Below are 20,204 nucleotides of genomic sequence, written 5' to 3' on the forward strand. Positions count from 1 at the left end.
TTTATTTACTTATATGAAACATTAGGTAGTCATAGAATACATTCAATAGATTTAATAGACTGGAGATGATAAGTCAGAATTGATCTTAGTCACTTCATATTGGGCACAGAAATTTTTCAGTCAGAATAGGTTTTTTGTTTGCTGACCGTGGTTAAAAGCAAATGGCAGAGTGTTTTTCTCTGGCCTTCCCAAAGTATTATATGCTCGTTTCGTGTCCTACGTGTATATGTAAACACTACAGAGATAAATAAGGCCCAATCATAATCCCATTCCCAGGGATAACCATAATAAAAACTTGGTATAAAGCCTTTATCCCATGCTTTGGTCTATGGTTATATAAGTATGCATTACCTACCTATACACATATGTATGTATGTATGTATATTTTTAATCTGGGTTTGAGATAAGATGGGAAAGTGGGAGAAAATCCAGAAGAACAGTGTGAAAGGATGCACATAAATTTATTTTCTTTCAAAAAATGCTGTTGAACAATACTCTTTTTCATTTAGTATATCATGAATATCTTTCCATGTCACTAAACATATGTAATGGTTAAAAGCATGTGGACATTGGAGCCAGACTACTTAAGTTCAGATTCATTAAAAACAATTTGTCCAATGGTCTTAGGTAAATTACAGTTTCTCCATTTTTTAAATAGGGGAATATTAGTAATACCAGTCTCATAAGATTGTTGTCAGAGTTTAATGAGTTAATATATGATTGATGCCTAGCAGTCAGTACTACAGTGTACTGAGGTGCTATTTAGCACCCCTGTCTCTAAATTCTGTTAGAGACAGAATTTTCTTTTGACTGTTTTTATCCTATTGTATATGCCATAATTTATTTTGAGGCGGAGTCTGGTTCTGTTGCCCAGGCTGCAGAGCAGTGGCACGATCTTGATTCACTGCACCCTCCGCCTCCTGGGTTGCAAGTGATTCTCCTGTCTCAGCCTCCCTTGTAGCTGGGATTACAAGTCCAAGCCTCCAAGCCCTGCTAAATTTTGTATTTTTACTAGAGATGGAGTGTCACCATGTTGGCCAGGCTGGTCTCGAACTCCTGATCTCAGGTGATCCACCCACTTTGGCCTCCCCAAGTGTTGGGATTACAGGCGTGAGCCACCGCGCCCTGCCCTGTACCATAATTTTTTTTTTTTTTTGAAAGCCACTGACTTAATTGATCTAAAAAACTTTACAAGGACAGTGACTTTTCTGTCAAAAAAGGAGCCAAATGGTATCAAATGGACTGAAAGTGAGGGTGGGGGTGAGGGACAGGGCCAGGAACCCATTCAGGAAAGCTGGTAACTGTCCCCAGGGAACTGGCAGGGGAAAAAGGAAGACAGGAGGCATGCAAGAGCGAGAATCCAAAAAAGTTAAAATGGTTAGGAGAAAAAACTCCCAAAAGACCCTGGAGTACATTGTAGGTGAGTAGGACAATAGCAGTCTTTTCCTTTGTTGAGGACAGGGGAGGAGTCTCTATTCGCTTGCAAGCTCCAGTTGAGGGCTGGGGATTGAGGGCTTCCCAGAAAGCACCACAAGAAGACGTCACACCACTCTCAAAGGCATCCGAAGCAATCCTGGTACTGCTTGGCATTGGCACCACCAGTGTCCCTCAGCCATTCTCGGAGGAGGTCTTCATCTTTAGCACCAGAAACTGGCCAAGGACAACATAGGCCTTGTCAAAGCCCCTTTCCTGCAGCTTCTTGTCCATAACTTCACCAATCCCAGCCAGGCTTCCTCCTGGCTTTTCCCCCACGGACTCTGCCACAAAGTCTCGGTGCTTTTGGGAGGTTGTAATCTTGCTGCTGTTAAGGTTTAATCGTCAGCTTCAGTTCTCATAATGGTTCCTCCTGCCACCCATCCGTTCAAGCCACTAGAACTTTCCCCTATACCATAATTTATTTAACCAATTTTATATTTAGTTTTTATGGACATTTGTTTCCAGAATTTCCTGTTAAACAAAACCGTAACAAATATCCTTAAACTTGCATCTTTGTGTACTTATCTGATATCTCGGGTAAATTTCTAGAAATGGAATTGCTATGTCAAACTGTAACCAAATTTTAATTTTGGATACATATTACAAAATTCTTCTCTGCCAGCAACATGAGAATGCATTTTCCTATACTCTTCAAAAAAACCAGAATTGCTAAACAAGCACGTTTATGGAAATTGAAAGCAAGTTATCAATATCAGTATAAATATAATATATAAACAAATGTATACATTTATATATTTATACATAAATATGTAAATGTAATAAATATAAAGCAAAGCAGTTTAAAAGTAATGATTTAGTAATCTTTTTATTAATAAATCATATAAACAAAGCTCTTCAGTCAGCTTCGAAGAGTCCAGTATTATTTTTTTTTTTTGGGAGACTATCCGGTTTCTTTAGGGAAGCAGTGAATCATGGCTAAATTCTAGAAGCCTGGACCTTCTCTTAGTTTGGAAGGGCTTATATAAAAGTTCTGACACTTGGGGGGCCAAGGTGGGTGAATTACCTGAGGTCAAGGGTTCGAGACCAGCTTGGCCAACATAATGAAACCCCATCTCTACTAAAAATACAAAAAACAGCCAGGCGTGATGGGGGGCACCTGTAATCCCAGCTACTTGGGAGGCTGAGGCACAAGAATCACTTGAACCTGGGAGGCAGAGGTTGCAGTGAGCCAAGATCACACCATTGTATTCCAGCCTGCGCAACAGAGTGAGACGCCATCTCAAAAAAAAAAAAAAAAAAGTTCAGAAGGGAGCAAGATGGCCGAATAGGAACAGCTCCAGTCTCCAACTCCCAGTGCGAGCGACACAGAAGACCGGTGATTTCTGCATTTTCAACTGAGGTACTGGGTTCATCTCACTGGGGAGTGCCGGACGATCGGTGCTGGTCAGCTGCTGCAGCTGACCAGCGAGAGCTGAAGCAGGGCGAGGCATCGCCTCACCTGGGAAGCGCAAGGGGGAAGGGAATCCCTTTTCCTAGCCAGGGGAACTGAGACACACAACACCTGGAAAATCGGGTAACTCCCACCCCAATACTGCGCTTTAAGCAAACAGGCACACCAGGAGATCATATCCCACACCTGGCCGGGAGGGTCCCACACCCACAGAGCCTCCCTCATTGCTAGCACAGCAGTCTGTGATCTACCAGCAAGGCAGCAGCAAGGCTGGGGGAAGGGCGCCTGCCATTGCTGAGGCTTAAGTAGGTAAACAAAGCTGCTGGGAAGCTCGAACTGGGTGGAGCTCACAGCAGCTCAAGGAAACCTGCCTGTCTCTGTAGACTCCACCTCTGGGGACAGGGCAATAACAAACACAGCCGAAACCTCTGCAGACGCAAACGACTCTGTCTGACAGCTTTGAAGAGAGCAGTGGATCTCCCAACACGGAGGTTGAGATCTGAGAAGGGACAGACTCCCTGCTCAAGTGGGTCCCTGACCCCTGAGTAGCCTAACTGGGAGACATCCCCCACTAGGGGCAGTCTGACACCCCACACCTCACAGGGTGGAGTACACCCCTGAGAGGAAGCTTCCAAAGCAAGAATCAGACAGGTACACTCGCTGTTCAGAAATATTCTATCTTCTGCAGCCTCTGCTGCTGATACCTAGGCAAACAGGGTCTGGAGTGGACCTCAAGCAATCTCCAACAGACCTACAGCTGAGGGTCCTGACTGTTAGAAGGAAAACTATCAAACAGGAAGGACACCTACACCAAAACCCCATCAGTACATCACCATCATCAAAGACCAGAGGCAGATAAAACCACAAAGATGGGGAAAAAGCAGGGCAGAAAAGCTGGAAATTCAAAAAATAAGAGCGCATCTCCCCCGGCAAAGGAGCGCAGCTCATCGCCAGCAACGGATCAAAGCTGGACAGAGAATGACTTTGACGAGATGAGAGAAGAAGGCTTCAGTCCATCAAATTTCTCAGAGCTAAAGGAGGAATTACGTACCCAGCGCAAAGAAACTAAAAATCTTGAAAAAAAAGTGGAAGAATTGATGGCTAGAGTAATTAATGCAGAGAAGGTCATAAACGAAATGAAAGAGATGAAAACCATGACACGAGAAATACGTGACAAATGCACAAGCTTCGGTAACCGACTCGATCAACTGGAAGAAAGAGTATCTGCGATTGAGGATCAAATGAATGAAATGAAGCGAGAAGAGAAACCAAAAGAAAAAAGAAGAAAAAGAAGTGAACAAAGCCTGCAAGAAGTATGGGATTATGTAAAAAGACCAAATCTACGTCTGATTGGGGTGCCTGAAAGTGAGGGGGAAAATGGAACCAAGTTGGAAAACACTCTTCAGGATATCATCCAGGAGAACTTCCCCAACCTAGTAGGGCAGGCCAACATTCAAATCCAGGAAATACAGAGAACGCCACAAAGATACTCCTCGAGAAGAGCAACTCCAAGACACATAATTGCCAGATTCACCAAAGTTGAAATGAAGGAAGAAATCTTAAGGGCAACCAGAGAGAAAGGTCGGGTTACCCACAAAGGGAAGCCCATCAGACTAACAGCAGATCTCTCGGCAGAAACTCTCCAAGCCAGAAGAGAGTGGGGGCCAATATTCAACATTCTTAAAGAAAAGAATTTTCAACCCAGAATTTCATATCCAGCCAAACTAAGTTTCATAAGTGAAGGAGAAATAAAATCCTTTACAGATAAGCAAATGCTTAGAGATTTTGTCACCACTAGGCCTGCCTTACAAGAGACCCTGAAGGAAGCACTAAACATGGAAAGGAACAACCGGTACCAGTCATTTCAAAAACATGCCAAAATGTAAAGACCATCGAGGCTAGGAAGAAACTGCATCAACTAACGAGCAAAATAACCAGTTAATATCATAATGGCAGGATCAAGTTCACACATAACAATCTTAACCTTAAATATAAATGGACTAAATGCTCCAATTAAAAGACACAGACTGGCAAACTGGATAAAGAGTCAAGACCCATCAGTCTGCTGTATTCAGGAGACCCATCTCACACACAGAGACATACATAGGCTCAAAATAAAGGGATGGAGGAAGATTTACCAAGCAAATGGAGAACAAAAAAAAGCGGGGGTTGCAATACTAGTCTCTGATAAAACAGACTTTAAACCATCAAAGATCAAAAGAGACAAAGAAGGCCATTACATAATGGTAAAGGGATCAATTCAACAGGAAGAGCTAACTATCCTAAATATATATGCACCCAATACAGGAGCACCCAGATTCATCAAGCAAGTCCTTAGAGACTTACAAAGAGACTTAGACTCCCATACAATAATAATGGGAGACTTCAACACTCCATTGTCAACATTAGACAGATCAACGAGACAGAAAGTTAACAAGGATATCCAGGAATTGAACTCATCTCTGCAGCAAGCAGACCTAATAGACATCTATAGAACTCTCCACCCCAAATCAACAGAATATACATTCTTCTCAGCACCACATCGTACTTACTCCAAAATCGACCACGTAATTGGAAGTAAAGCACTCCTCAGCAAATGTACAAGAACAGAAATTATAACAAACTGTCTCTCAGACCACAGTGCAATCAAACTAGAACTCAGGACTAAGAAACTCAATCAAAACCGCTCAACTACATGGAAACTGAACAACCTGCTCCTGAATGACTACTGGGTACATAACGAAATGAAGGCAGAAATAAAGATGTTCTTTGAAACCAATGAGAACAAAGATACAACATACCAGAATCTCTGGGACACATTTAAAGCAGTGTGTAGAGGGAAATTTATAGTACTAAATGCCCACAAGAGAAAGCAGGAAAGATCCAAAATTGACACTCTAACATCACAATTAAAAGAACTAGAGAAGCAAGAGCAAACACATTCAAAAGCTAGCAGAAGGCTAGAAATAACTAAGATCACAGCAGAACTGAAGGAGATAGAGACACAAAAAACTCTCCAAAAAATCAATGAATCCAGGAGTTGGTTTTTTGAAAAGATCAACAAAATTGACAGACCACTAGCAAGACTAATAAAGAAGAAAAGAGAGAAGAATCAAATCGACGCAATTAAAAATGATAAAGGGGATATCACCACCAATCCCACAGAAATACAAACTACCATCAGAGAATACTATAAACACCTCTACGCAAATAAACTGGAAAATCTAGAAGAAATGGATAATTTCCTGGACACTTACACTCTTCCAAGACTAAACCAGGAAGAAGTTGAATCCCTGAATAGACCAATAGCAGGCTCTGAAATTGAGGCAGTAATTAATAGCCTACCAACCAAAAAAAGTCCAGGACCAGATGGATTCACAGCTGAATTCTACCAGAGGTACAAGGAGGAGTTGGTACCATTCCTTCTGAAACTATTCCAATCAATAGAAAAAGAGGGAATCCTCCCTAACTCATTTTATGAGGCCAACATCATCCTGATACCAAAGCCTGGCAGAGACACAACAAAAAAAGAGAATTTTAGACCAATATCCCTGATGAACATCGATGCAAAAATCCTCAATAAAATACTGGCAAACCGGATTCAGCAACACATCAAAAAGCTTATCCACCATGATCAAGTGGGCTTCATCCCTGGGATGCAAGGCTGGTTCAACATTCGCAAATCAATAAACATAATCCAGCATATAAACAGAACCAAAGACAAGAACCACATGATTATCTCAATAGATGCAGAAAAGGCTTTTGACAAAATTCAACAGCCCTTCATGTTAAAAACGCTCAATAAATTCGGTATTGATGGAACGTACCTCAAAATAATAAGAGCTATTTATGACAAACCCACAGCCAATATCATACTGAATGGGCAAAAACTGGAAAAATTCCCTTTGAAAACTGGCACAAGACAGGGATGCCCTCTCTCACCACTCCTATTCAACATAGTGTTGGAAGTTCTGGCTAGGGCAATTAGGCAAGAGAAAGAAATCAAGGGTATTCAGTTAGGAAAAGAAGAAGTCAAACTGTCCCTGTTTGCAGATGACATGATTGTATATTTAGAAAACCCCATTTTCTCAGCCCAAAATCTCCTTAAGCTGATAAGCAACTTCAGCAAAGTCTCAGGATACAAAATTAATGTGCAAAAATCACAAGCATTCTTATACACCAGTAACAGACAAACAGAGAGCCAAATCAGGAATGAACTTCCATTCACAATTGCTTCAAAGAGAATAAAATACCTAGGAATCCAACTTACAAGGGATGTAAAGGACCTCTTCAAGGAGAACTACAAACCACTGCTCAGTGAAATAAAAGAGGACACAAACAAATGGAAGAACATACCATGCTCATGGATAGGAAGAATCAATATCATGAAAATGGCCATACTGCCCAAGGTAATTTATAGATTCAATGCCATCCCCATCAAGCTACCAATGAGTTTCTTCACAGAATTGGAAAAAACTGCTTTAAAGTTCATATGGAACCAAAAAAGAGCCCGCATCTCCAAGACAATCCTAAGTCAAAAGAACAAAACTGGAGGCATCACGCTACCTGACTTCAAACTATACTACAAGGCTACAGTAACCAAAACAGCATGGAACTGGTACCAAAACAGAGATATAGACCAATGGAACAGAACAGAGTCCTCAGAAATAATACCACACATCTACAGCCATCTGATCTTTGACAAACCTGAGAGGAACAAGAAATGGGGAAAGGATTCCCTATTTAATAAATGGTGCTGGGAAAATTGGCTAGCCATAAGTAGAAAGCTGAAACTGGATCCTTTCCTTACTCCTTATACGAAAATTAATTCAAGATGGATTAGAGACTTAAATGTTAGACCTAATACCATAAAAATCCTAGAGGAAAACCTAGGTAGTACCATTCAGGACATAGGCATGGGCAAAGACTTCATGTCTAAAACACCAAAAGCAACGGCAGCAAAAGCCAAAATTGACAAATGGGATCTCATTAAACTAAAGAGCTTCTGCACAGCAAAAGAAACTACCATCAGAGTGAACAGGCAACCTACAGAATGGGAGAAAATTTTTGCAATCTACTCATCTGACAAAGGGCTAATATCCAGAACCTACAAAGAACTCAAACAAATTTACAAGAAAAAAACAAACAACCCCATCAAAAAGTGGGCAAAGGATATGAACAGACATTTCTCAAAAGAAGACATTCATACAGCCAACAGACACATGAAAAAATGCTCATCATCACTGGCCATCAGAGAAATGCAAATCAAAACCACAATGAGATACCATCTCACACCAGTTAGAATGGCGATCATTAAAAAGTCAGGAAACAACAGGTGCTGGAGAGGATGTGGAGAAATAGGAACACTTTTACACTGTTGCTGGGATTGTAAACTAGTTCAACCATTACGGAAAACAGTATGGCGATTCCTCAAGGATCTAGAACTAGATGTACCATATGACCCAGCCATCCCATTACTGGGTATATACCCAAAGGATTATAAATTATGCTGCTATAAAGACACATGCACACATATGTTTATTGCAGCACTATTCACAATAGCAAAGACTTGGAATCAACCCAAATGTCCATCAGTGACAGACTGGATTAAGAAAATGTGGCACATAGACACCATGGAATACTATGCAGCCATCAAAAAGGATGAGTTTGCGTCCTTTGTAGGGACATGGATGCAGCTGGAAACCATCATTCTTAGCAAACTATCACAAGAACAGAAAACCAAACACCGCATGTTCTCACTCATAGGTAGGAACTGAACAATGAGATCACTTGGACTCAGGAAGGGGAACATCACACACAGGGGCCTATCATGGGGAGGGGGGAGGGGGGAGGGATTGCATTGGGTGTTATACCTGATGTAAATGATGAGTTGATGGGTGCAGCACACCAACATGGCACAAGTATACATATGTAACAAACCTGCACGTTATGCACATGTACCCTACAACTTAAAGTATAATAATAATAAATAAATTTAAAAAAATAATAATAATAAATTTCCCAAATAACAATCAAAAAAAAAAAAAAGTTCAGAAGTATATCTTTGATTTTTTTGGCTTTTCAGCCCTTTCCAGTATGGTTTTTCCTTACCATTCCATTGAAGCTTTTTTGATATCTTACTTCATCCTTCAACAGTTGTCAAAACAGCATAATGACAGACACAACGCTTCCTTTTTCTTCCCCTTCTTTTTTTATGTTTCGGAAACATCTTCCCTCGGCTTCTGTCCTTTCTTTTATCTCCACCTCTGCTACTTCTCTCTTTTTTTTCCCTCGTTTCCTTTTTTTTCCCTAGCCATTAACTTGGAGTTCTACATATCTCCAGCCTCTAGGAAGTCACTTCTTGCTTCTCCCTTGTTGATCCTGTTCATTCCCCTGGTTTCATCTATAAATATTTACTCTCATTTATTTTTATTTTTTTAATCCCTCACTCCGCTCCCACTCTTTCCCCTTCTGAGTCTCCAGTGTCCACTTTCTACTTTGTATGCTTTTGCATACCCATAATTTAGCTCTCACTTATAAGTGAGAACATGCGGTGTTTGATTTTCCATTCCTGAGTTAATTCACTTAGCATAATGGCCTCTTTCAAGTTGCTACAAAAGACATTATTTTGTTCTTTTTTAAGGCTGAGTAGTATTCCATGGTGTATATATTAATGTATCACATGTTCTCATCTACTCCTCAGTTGATGGGCACTTAGGTTCAGTTTACTCTCATTTTTATTTAATCCAAACCCACACATTTGGCTGTGAACTGAACATGTCGACTTGGGTGTTTCACAGGCACATCAAAAGTCAAAACTGAAATAATGTTCCCTCCCAAATGTAATTTTCCTCTAGTAACCTCCACTTCAGTAAGGACTCTACCCAGCTGCTCAAACCAGAAACCTAGAAGTTATCCTTAACTCTCTTCTTAATATCCCATATCCGTTCAATCACCAAGTCCTGTGGATTCTACTTCTTGAAAATTTTTAGAATCTTCTCACTTTCCTCCTATTCTTACTTTGGTAGCTTTTAGGCCACCAAATTTTCCAGGAAAATGATGGTCTCCTGGATTATTGCAGGACCTCCTGTAGTAACAGAAATTGGATACCTATGAAGTGCCAGGTACTGTTCTAGGCATTGGAGATAAAGTAGTATCCAGGAAAGAAAGACCCTGCTTTCATGGAACTTGCACTCCAATGAAAGAAAGATAGTAATTAAACAAATAAATGAACATATACGTTAGTTCTTGCATTGCTATAAAGAAACATTTGAGGATGGGTAATTTATTAAAAAAAAGAAGAAGAAGAAGAAGAAGAAGTTTGAGCCAGGCACATTGGCTCACGCCTGTAATCCCAGCACTTTGGGAGGCCAAGGTGGGCGGATCGCTGGAGGTCAGGAGTTCGAGACCAGCCTGGCCAACATGGTGAAACCCATCTCTACTAAAAAAACTAGCCAGGCATGGTGGTGTGCACCTGTAGTCCCAGCTACTCGGGAGGCTGAGGCGGGAGAATCGCTTGAACCTGGGAGGCGGAGGTTGCGGTGAGCTGAAATTGCACCACTGTGCTCCAGCCTGGGCAACAGAGTAAGACTCTGTCTCCAAAAAAAAAAAAGAAAGATAAGAAAAGTGGTTTTATTTTGGGCTACAGTTTAACAGGCTATACACAAAACATAGTACTGGTATCTGCTTCTGGTGAGGGCCTCAGGAAGCTTACAATCATGGCAGAAAGCAAGGGGAGCTATATATCACATGACAAGAGGAGAAGCAAGAGACAGGAGGGGGAGGTCCCAGACTCTTTTACAACAGCCAGATCTCATGTGAACCCACTGAGTGAGAACTAGCTCATTAGAAAGGGGATGGCAATAAGCCATTCATGAGGGATCTACCCCTGTGACCCAAACGCCTCCCACTAGGCCCTACCTCCAATATTGGGGATTACACTTCAACATGAGATTTGGAGGGGACAAACATCCAAACCATATCAATATGATTAGTTTAGATCATGCCGAGATTTATGAAAGAGGTAGGTTTGAGAAGATGGTGGCTTGAATTTGAGTATTAGCAGTGGAACTGACAGCAGTGGGTGACTGCACTTCCCCCATATACTCTTGACCGTTGTTCAGTCCATTGCCACACTGCCAGTAGAGTAGTCTTTTTAAAGCAGATTTTTTTTTTTTTTTACTTTGAATTTCAGGGGTACCTGTGTAGGTTTGTTATATAGATAAATTGTGTGTCATGGGGGTTTGGTATACAGATTATTTCTTCACTCAGGTGATAAGCATAGTACCCAATAGGTAGTTTTTGGATCCTCACCCTCCTCCACCCTCAAGTAGGCCCCATGTCTATTGTTCCCTTCTTTGTGTCCATGTGTACTCAATGTTTAGCTCCCACTTATAAGTGAGAACATGTGGTATTTGGTTTTCTGTTCTGTGTTAGTTTGCTTAGGATGATGGCTCCAGCTGCATCCATGCTGCTGCAAAGGACATGATCTCATTCTCCTTATGGATGCATAGTATTCTATGGTGTTTATGTACCACATTTTATTTAACCCAGTATACTGTTGATGGGCATCTAGGTTGATTCCATGTCTTTGCTGTTGTGAACAGCGCTGCGATGAAGATACATGTGCATGTGTCTTTATGGTAGAACAATTTATATTCCTTTGGACATACACACAGTAATGGGATTGCTGGGTCAAATGGTAGTTCTGTTTTAAGTTCTTTAGAAATTGCCAAATTGCTTTCCATGGTGACTGAACTAATTTATATTCCCACCAACAGTGTATAAGCATTCTCTTTACTCTGCAGCCTCACCCAGGGTCTGTTGTTTTTCGACTTTTTAATACTATTAAAGCAGATTTTAGTTATTATTCAACAATATTTACTAAACACCTATTTAGAGACAGATGCTGTTCTATGTACTTGAATAGATCAGTGAACTAAAGTAACAAAGCTACTTGTCTCTGTGGAAATTATGTTCTAGCAAGAGACAGTTGATAATTGTATTAGTTCGTTTTCACACTGCTGATAAAGACATACACAAGACTGGGCAATTTACAAAAGAAAGAGGTTTAATGGACGTACAGTTCCACGTGGCTGGGCCAGGCCTCACAATTATGAAGGAAGGCAAGGAGGAGCAAGTCACATCCAACATGGATGGCAGCAGACAGAGAGGGCTTGTGTAGGGAAACTCCCGTTTGTATTTATTTATTTATTTTAACTTAAAAGTAAACTTTAATGTCAAAAATGCAAACCTGAGGAGGGCAGAAAGATCACACACAAGGTTGCCACTTCATACTTGTATGGCTGCAGAGCAGCCGGCAGAGGTGCTCCTCACTTCCCAGACGGTGCGGTGCGGGGGCCAGGGAGAGGCGCTCCTCACTTCCCAGACGGTGCGGTATGGGGGCCAGGGAGAGGCGCTCCTCACTTCCCAGACGGTGCGGTGCGGGGCCCAGGGAGAGGCGCTCCTCACTTCCCAGAGGGTGGGGCGGCCAGGCAGAGGCGCTCCTCACTTCCCAGACTGTTGGGTGGCCAGACAGAGACAATCCTCACTTCCCAGACGGTGCGGGGGCTGGGCAGAGGCGCTCTTCCCTTCCCAGATGGTGGAAACTCCAGTTTTAAAAACCATCAGATCTCATGAGACTTACTCACTACCAGGAGAACAGCATGGGAAAGACCCGCCCCCAGGATTTAATTACCTTCCACCGAGTTCCTCCCACGATACATGGGAATTGTGGGAGTTAGAATTCAAGATGAGGTTTGGGTGGGGACACAGCCAAACCATATCAACAGTAAACATAATAAATATATGAATGCAGTATATTAGAAGTTATAGTGTTATGGAGAAAAGGAAAAGTACTGCAGGGTAGTGGAAGTTATGGGTAGGCTGCAATGTTAAATAGGGTAGTCAGGATAGGCCCCAACTAGAGGGTGAGATTTGGACAAAGACTGAAGGTAGTGAGGAGATGCTCTGTGCTGGGAGTGTGACTGAGTGTTGAGGGACAGAAAGAAGCCAACGAGACTACAACAAGAGAGTGAGGGAAGGGCGGTAAGAGATGAGGTCAGAGAAGTAACTTGTTTCTTGCTTAAAGTCCTTCAAAGGCCTCCATTGCTCTTAGGATAAAGTTCACAATTTTGACACAGTCCACATAGTTTTTATGATCTGGCACAACTTACCTGTCCATCCTCAACTGCCCCTTCCTTTCCTCTCATTTGCACTCTCTCAATCAAGACATAATGTACTTCTTTCAGGTTTTCCGAGTAGACCAATCTGTCTTTCACTTAAGAGCCATCACATGTACTGGTTTCCTCTGCCAGGAATGCTTTTTCTCCCTCTCTTCAATAAGCTAATTTCCATTTAGCTTTCCTACATTAGGGACTTTCTGTGCCTTCTGCAAACTTAGGTTAGACAGTGAAAACACAGGCTCCCTTTGTCTTCTAGGACATCTATTTGGCAGCCCTTCGCACATCTGGGACTGTTACCTGATTAAATGGTTGGTTGGTTGTCTTCCTCCTTGTAGTTAATCTCTATATGGGGTCTGCCCACTAGTTTACCTTTGTATTGGAATTGCTGGCACATAGTAGGCACTTAATAAATATTTATTGACTAACTGACTTAGAGTCAAATTGAGAAAGCATAGGTTTTCTTTTCCCTCAATTCCTGCTATGTGTATATGAATAAGAAATCTGCCAGGATAGCAGCTTTTTTCAACCCAGGTCTCCTTTGCTTTTTTTTTTTTTTTTTTTTAAGATAGATTCCAGCTCTGTTGCTCAGGCTGGAGTGCAGTGGCTCTATCTCGGCTCACTGGAACCTCCATCTCCCAGGTTTAAGAGACTCTTGTGCCTCAGCCTCCAGAATAGCTGGGACTACAGGCATACGCTGCCATACCTGGCTAATTTTTGTATTTTTAGTAGAGGCAAGCTTTCACCATGTTGGCCAAGCTGGTCTCAAACTCCTGGCCTAAAGTGATCTACCCACCTTGGCCTGCCAAAGTACTAGGATTACAGGCATGAGCCACCGTGCCTGGCCTCCTTTGCTTTTCAAAGCTTTGAAATTAATTGCTCTTGTCCCCAGTATTTAGCTTCTCTCATTTTCATTATTGAGATATAATTTGTGTGTCATAAAATGCCCTTTAAAAATGTACAATTAGTGGTTTCTCGGATTGTCACAAACTTGTGCACCCATCACCTTTATCTAATTCTAGAACATTCTTATCACTCCATGAGCATAGTAGCCACTTCCCATTTCCCCATCCTGTCACCACCTGACAACTTCTAATCTGTTTTCTATCTCTGTGGATTTACCTCTTCTGAACATTTCATATAAATGGGATCATATAAGTGGTCTTTTGTGACTGGCTTTTTTTCCTTAGCATAATGTTTTCAAGGTTTATCCATGTTGTAGCATGTATCAGTTCTTAAATCCTTTCTATTGCTAGATAATATTCCATTATTCAGATGTACCACATTTTATTTATCCATTAATCAGTTAATAAACATTTCAGTTGTTTCCATTTTGACTGTTATGAATAATACCACTGTGAACATTTGTGTACAAGGTTTTGTGAATATATGCTTTCAGTTCTCTTGGGTATATGCCTAGGAACAGAATTCCCGGATCATATGGTAATTCTGTGTTTAACTTTTTGAGGAGCTGCCAGACTGTTTTCCAAAGTAGCTGCACCATTACATTCCCCGAGGCAACATATAAGTATGTTGTAAGGCCTAAAATTAAAGCCCAATATTATGTGCCACCTCAACATCTGGCAGAAACCAGGAAGGTCTCCAGTCACCTAAGTGCAAGGTCTCCTCCTTATTGTGCTCCTGTGGGTAAGGTTTCCTAGCCAAACAACCCTCCTTAACCAAAGGATGAGACACTGTTCTTTTCTTTGATTTTTTTTTAGGGCTGGGGTCTCACTCTGTTGCCCAGGTTGGAGTGCAGTGGCATAATCATAGCTCATTGTAACCTCCAATTCCTGGACTCAATCCTCCTGCCTCAGCCTCTAAAGCAGCTGAGACTATAGGCATTAGCCGCTATACCCAGTGGCACTGTTCTTTCTTATCCCTGAGTAGCAAGCTTCAGTTCCTTGCCAGCCTGTGTCATTACTCAAACAAGCCAATCACATCCTCCCAGGGGAGCTGGGGGGCACTGCACTCTCTTGATACCATAAAGGCTGCCTCCCACACCCCTGATTGTTCACTGTTTTTTAATCCAGGCCTTACATGATGTTTTCCTCCCTTGGGGATATGAATACATGTTACTAATAAACTCCTGTCAGTCTTATCTGTCTATATCAGGTGTGTTTGACCATGTTTGCAACCGTAGGGCAGGAATTCCTCCCGTATTAGCAGGGGGAATAGGAGACAATCGAAACAATGAGGGTTCTGATTCTTCCACATCCTTGCTAACACTTGTTATTGTCTACCTTATTTTTTTATTATAACCACCTTAGTGGGCATGAAGTGACATCTTGTTGTGTTTTGATTTGCATTCTCCTGATGTTGAACAACTTTTCAAGTCTACAGCCATACCACCCCAAATGCGCCCAACCTCATCTGAACATATTTTCATGTGCTTATTGGCCATTTGTATATCTTTTTTGGAGAAATGACTGTTCAGATACTTTGCCCACTTTCTAATTGGGTTTCCTGCACTTTTATTGTTGAGTTTTAACAGATATATATGTATTTTGAGTCAGGGTCTCTTTCTGTTGCCCAGGCTATAATGCAGTGGCATAATCATGGCTCACTGCAGTTTCAGACTCCTGAGCTCAAAGGATCCTCCCACGTCAGGCTCCCAAGTAGCTGTGACTACATATGTGCCACCACATGCAGCAAATTTTTTTTTTTTTTAAGAGACAGGATCTTACTAAGTTGCCCAGGCTGAGTTGTAACAGTTCTTTATATGTGCTGGGTATTGCCTCCCATTCTGTGGACTGTCTTTTCATTTTCTAGATAATGTCCTTTGAAATACAAACATTTTTAATTTTAATGAAGTCCAATTTATTTTTTCTTTTGTTGTTTGTGCATTTGGTGTCATATCTAAGGTCATGAAAATTTCTTCTTTAAGGGTTTTATAATTGTAGCTTTTACATTTAGGTCTTTGATGCATTTTGAGTTAATTTTTGTATATGATGTAAGGCAGGGCATTATGGCCGAATTGTGTTTCCCCCACCCCCAAAATTCATATGTTGAAGTCATAACCCCTAGTTACTCAGACTGTGACAGTATTTGGAAATAGGGTCTTTAAAGAGGTAATTAAGTTAAAATGAGCTCATTAGGGTGGGCCCTAGTCCAATATAACTGATATCCTTAAGAGGAGATTGGGACGCAGGCATGTATGAAGAGAAGACCATGCGAAGTCACAGGGAGAAGACGGCCATCTGCGAGCCACGGCGTGAGTAGCCTCAGAAGAAACAAACCCTGCTGACACCTTGATCTTGGACTTCTAGCCTCCAGAACTGTGAGAAAATAAATCACTGTTGTTAAGCAATCCAGTCTGTGATTCCTTTTTATGGCAGCCGTAGCATACCAATACACTAGGGGTACACCTTCATCCTTTAGCACATGGCTGTCTACTTGTCCCCATACCATTTGTTGAAAAGACTCTTATTTCTCCTTTGGATGGTCTTGGCATCCTTGTCAAAAATCAGTTGACCATAGACACAGTTTTATTTCTGGACTCTCTATTCCCTTATCTGCGTGTCTGTTCTTACACCAGTGCCACAGTCTTGATTACTGTAGCTTTGTAATAAGTTTTGAGATAAGGAAGTGTGCGTTCTTCGGCTTTGTTCTTCCCTTTCAAGATTGTTTTGGCTCTTCCAGGTCCCTTGCATTTTCATATGAATTTTAGGATCAGTTTGTCAGTTTCTGCAGAAAAGGCAATAGGATTTTAATAGGGATTGCTTTGAATCTGTATCCATTGAGGAATAATGCCATCTGAATGTAAACCAAAAATAAAATCCTAAGCCCCCTGACCATCTCTTACCTCAGCCCCTTGAGAAGGGCATCTCAGAGGTAACCTGAAAAATCAAATTCAGCCCATGATGGGGGAAGGTGGGAGTCAGACATGCCCCATTATGCCATCTTCCCTTTTGGAATTACCAATAGAAAAGACTTGTTAAGTCTGTTAAACATTTACAATCCATTCTCTCCAACCCTGCTATCTGGAGGCTTCACCTGCATGATAAAACCATGGTATCCACAACCCGTTATCTTAACCCAGACATTCCTTAGTCTTTAGAAAACAACTTAACTCTTTCACCCAATTGCCAATAAGTAAATCTTTGAATCTACGTGTGACTTGGAAGCCCTCACTTTCGGTGGTTTCACCTTTCTGGACTGAACCAATGTACATCTTCCATGTATTTGATTGATGTCTCATGTCTTCCTAACATGTATAAAACTAAGCTGTTCTCCGACCAACTTGGGCACATGTTTTCATGATCTGAAGGCTGTGTCGTGGGCCATTGGTCATTTATATTTGGCTCAGAATAAACCTCTTCAAATATTTTACAGAGCTTGACTCTTCATCAACATTAAAAATATTGAGAGACTTTTGATCCATGAACATGAGGTGTTTTCACATTTATTTAGATCTTATTTAATTTCTTTTGATGATACTTTATGGTTTTTAGCATACAAAAGTCTTAAAGCACTTTTTAAAATTTAATTCTGACTTCTATTCTGCTTGATGCTATTGTGAATTGAATTGTTTGTTAATTTCATTTTCACTGCATCATTACTGGTATCCAAAAATACAACTGACTTTTTTTTTTTTGAGACAGAGTCTCACTCTGTCACCCAGACTGGAGTGCAGTGGCACGATCTCAGCTCACTGCAAGCTCCGCCTCCTGGGTTAAATACAACTGACTTTTCTATATTGATCTTATAACCTGCAACCTTGCCGAACTCATTTTCAACTTTAATATTCATGTATGTGTATTGTGTGTTTCCCAAGATTTTTGAAATACAAGATGTCATTGTATTAGTGCGTTTTCATGCGGCTAATAAAGACATACCCGAGACTGGGCAATTTACGGAAGAAAGGGATTTATTGGACTTACAGTTCCACGTGGCTGGGGAGGCCTCACAATCGTGACTGAAGGTGAAAGGCACGTCTCACGCGACTGTGGCGAGAGAGAATGAGCAAAGTGAAACAAGTTTCCCCTTATCAAACCATCAGATTTCACGAGACTTATTCACTACCATGAGAACAGTTTGGGGGAAACCACCCCCATGATTGGATTATCTCCCACCGGCTCCCTCCCACAACACGTGGGAATTATGCGAGTACAATTCAAGATGAGATTTGGGTGGGGACACAAAGCCAAATTGTATCAGTCATCTTGTAGAGATATTTTTACTTCTTCCTTTCTGATTTGGATGCCTTTTCTTTCTTTTTCTTGCCTAATTCCTCTGACTAAAACCTGCAGTACTGTTAGAATAGGTAACTAGGCAGACATGAACAGGACAGGAGAGGGCCCTTCTCCCCTGGAATGTCAGGTCACCATCAGGTAATAGTCAGGCAGTTGTTAAACTACCTAAGATAATGGTTGTAGCTTCTGCCAGGGAAAGGCTGTCTCCCAATAGATAGAAAACACCTGAAGCTGGTGATCAGCAGCTTCTTAATAAGATCTCAGGATTTGGGCAAGTAGGCTCAAGCATGCCCACTAGGGGGCAAAATGGTGGAGTTTCACTGGTATATGACCCTCCTCTGGGAACACTTGACTGGTAAGGGAAAAAATATCTCAAATGAGCATGCGCACAACTTCAGTAAACACACTGTACATGTGGCCCCGCCCAAGGACTGGCAGGCCACTGTGCATGTGGACAACCCACCCCAAGGGAAGAATCTGGGGAGAAGAAACATAAACCCTGGAATTATGCCAATGTATAAAACCCTAAGTCGGGGTCAGACAGTACACTTAGATCTCTCAAGTTGCCCGCTTGGCTCTCTTCCAAGAATACTTTACTTCCTTTCATTCCTGCTCTGAAAGTTTTAAATCAATTCTCACTCCTACTCAGAAACTTGCCTTGATCTCTCTCTCTGCCTTATGCCCTCTTGGACAAATTCTTCTTATCGAGGAGGCAAGAATCAAGTTGCTGCAGACCTGTAAAGATTCACTGCTAACAGTACGTTGAATGGAAGTGGCAAGAACAAGTGTCTTGTTCCTGATCTCTTTTACTCTCTTTCAGAAAAAATTTGTTTTCCTTAGAACTTCATTTCTGGATTACTACTATCACCATTATCACTGTAACCACCTGACAGGTGCTTCCTGCCCACTGCACAAACAAAATCAATTCTTGGAGCATTGCAGTAAAGAAAGAGATTAATTGATATGAAGACAGCCACACTATGCAGGTGATGGAGTTATTACTCAAATCAATCTCATTGAGGGTTAGGGATTTTCCAAAGGTAGTTTGGAAGAAGGGGTAGAGGTGGCTAGACAGTGGATACTTGCTGCTGATTGGTTGGAGGTGCAATCATAGGCGTGTGGAAAACAGTCATCTTGTGTGCTGAGTTGCTTCTGGGTGGAGCCACAGGAGCAGTTGGTGGGTCTAGGTGGAGCCATTGGTGTCAGGCAAAAAACCTGAAAAGATATCCAAAAGGCCAATCTTAGTTTCTGTAATAGTGATGTTATCTACAGGAGTAATTGGGGAAGTTGCCTGTCTTGTGACCTCCAGAATAATGGCTGATAGTCATGTCCCCACCATAGCAGCATTCAAGCTCCTCTATCTCTCTAGCCTGGTGGTCTCTCATTAGCTTTACAATGTTGGTTGAGTTTTGGGGAGAGGCTTTTATCATTTAAACTATAAACAAAATGTTTCCCAAAGTTAGCTTGGCTTAATGAATGGCAGCTTGAAGGCTAAAGGTGAGAGGCGAGTTTGCTATATCATATATTCTGCACTGCCATAATTTTCTCACTGTTACAATTTTTGCAAAGGCGATTTCATCACCACCACCTCCTTATCTACTTGCTTAATTTTGAAATTTTTCTATCAGATATTATTCATTTGTCTCTGCCTATTTCACTTACTTTAGTATTCAGCTGTTAGAAAGGATCTCTACGTAAAAAACAAGAAATATATTTATATTACAATACTAATTTGTTTATCTTTTTTCCATGTTGCTTGTCTGGTACTACAGTTGATCTTAGCCGAGGGGCTTAGAAGTGATGTTTGTGTGGCTCTGATTTGTATTTCAAGTAGAATCTAAATGCTTAACTGTAACCAAACTTACAGTTAAACTTTCTTGATCTAAACTTTCCTCTTGTCAGTAGCTTGCTACTACAGGCCTGGTTTCCATGTCTCAGAAT

At 41.3% G+C, this 20,204-nt stretch overlaps 1 protein-coding gene and 1 pseudogene across 13 annotated transcripts in view; one reads left to right on the forward strand and one right to left on the reverse strand.

Moving 5' to 3' along the window:
• Positions 1 to 20,204, forward strand: part of LOC105484451 (RAB GTPase activating protein 1 like) — a 796,528-nt gene that overhangs the window by 545,514 nt on the left and 230,810 nt on the right. The gene's annotated exons all lie outside the window — the stretch shown is intronic.
• On the reverse strand, positions 1,379 to 9,033 carry LOC112427232 (barrier-to-autointegration factor pseudogene; annotated as a pseudogene).

The sequence above is a fragment of the Macaca nemestrina genome, chromosome 1, assembly GCF_043159975.1.
Source record: "Macaca nemestrina isolate mMacNem1 chromosome 1, mMacNem.hap1, whole genome shotgun sequence".
Classification (NCBI taxonomy): Eukaryota; Metazoa; Chordata; class Mammalia; order Primates; family Cercopithecidae; genus Macaca; species Macaca nemestrina.